A 1,907-nucleotide genomic window follows, 5' to 3' on the forward strand; every position below is an offset into this window, starting at 1 on the left:
AAAGTTCTTGGAAAAAAGCTTCACAATAAGAAGAGATTTGAACAGGATCTTAAGAGATATTATTGATTTGAAGTTTTGTAATACTGTTAAATATTTGATGTTTTTTTTCTAATTTAAAAAAGTAAGAAGAGTTTTTTTCTCCTTCTTCTAACCATTTCTGTCTCGATCTGATGTACGCTCCTTTAGCTTTGGAAATGTAAATCTTGTCCAAGTTCAGTTGTAATTGGTTTAATCTAATTTTTTGTTCTTCAGACATGTTTTCTGGCAGGACATTGTTCAATATGATAATTTCTTTTATTATTTCTGATTCTATTTTACTTTTTCTTTTGACAATTTCAGCTCCAGTTTTCATAAACATTTTTCGAAGTTCATATTTTAGGAGTTCCCAATTTTTACTAAATTCCTTCTGACTGCAAGCTGTATTCCAATACTTTATAATTATTTGTTTAATGTTTTCTTCTACTATTTTATTTTCTAAAAGTGAAGAGTTGAGTTTCCAGTAAGCTGTAATTTTATTTTGTCCAAACTGGTTTCATTTGGATTTTTCAATTAAAATAAGCTTGTGGTCTGATAAAGGAGCTGGAAAAATATTCAACTTAATTTCATCAGCTATTAAATCAGACACCAGCCAGAAATCAATTCTCGATTTAAAGGAGCCCGTTTTGTTTTGCCATGTAAATTCAACTTTGGAGCTATTTTTTTTGTCTCCATACATCAGTCAGGCCAAAGGTTGATATAAAGCTTTTTAGATCTGTGTTTGGATTTGTATCAACCTTTGGAGGAAATCTGTCTAATGTATCATCAAGAGTCGAATTGAAGTCCCCACCAATAATAATATTCATATTATGATATTTTCCATATAAGTAATTCACCCCATTACTTAATCTATCATAAAGTTGCATATTTTCTGCTTTGGTATTATATCCATATATAGAACCCAACAGAAGAATTTCTTCATTTATTGATATAACTAATAAAACAAAATGTCCATATGTATCTAAGAGTGAACATAATACATCTCCACTGAAGTTGTTCCGTAATATTGCCACTCCTGCTGATTGAGTAGTGCCGTGTGCCAACCATATTTCATCCCCCCACTGAGTTTTCCAGAATTTGGTATCATTTGCAGTTGAATGAGTTTCTTGGATAAAGTAGAAATCAGCTTTAAAATTGTTTAAATATAAAAAAGTTGCCTTTCTTTTAGTGTTGTTCCTTAACCCTCGAGCATTAAGTGAAATAACTTTCAGAAAAGAAATGCTACAAAGAGTTGTAGCTTCTAACCCGGAAAATGGAGTTACAGGAAGATCTAACAAACTCTCCCAACAGAGAAATTATATGATAAACGGAGCTTTTTCAATATCCAAATGCCATTACTTAACTGTTAATTCTGATTCTCAAGATGTCTTCTAGTCATTAGCAGGTTCAAGTTCTTTCCTCTTTCCTCCTTTGTCAATAACAAAGGCTCTGGAACCGATGTAGAAGGCTGTTTTCCCTTCTTCACGTGCTTTTTTCACCAGCGGCCACAGCATGTTTCTTCTCTGATGGTCCTCTGGGGAGAAGTCCTCCTTGAAGCGCAGGTTGTTTGATTTCAGAAAAGATGACTGCTTGGCCGCCTTCCGTACCGCATCCCTGTAGTATCTCATGGAGAACTGGATCATCACCTTGAGGACGTCTCGAGCCTGTAACGCGACCCAGCCGGTGTACGCTGTCGATGACGTCTGGTAGTTTTTCTTTGCATCCTGGCGCTGTCTTCTGGCAAATGGAAATAACCTCGCTACGAACATCTTCTCCTTCTTCTTCATCTATTCCCGAAAGTCGCAAGTCCCATCTTCTTCTATAACGTGGAAGTTCGAGCAGCTCATTTTCCATTTGCCAGGGCCGTGCAGAGACCACTAAAAGGGCAGGTG

The sequence above is a fragment of the Poecilia latipinna genome, unplaced genomic scaffold (genome assembly GCF_001443285.1).
Source record: "Poecilia latipinna isolate Pla-1442-1.1 unplaced genomic scaffold, P_latipinna-1.0 Scaffold1025, whole genome shotgun sequence".
NCBI lineage: Eukaryota > Metazoa > Chordata > Actinopteri > Cyprinodontiformes > Poeciliidae > Poecilia > Poecilia latipinna.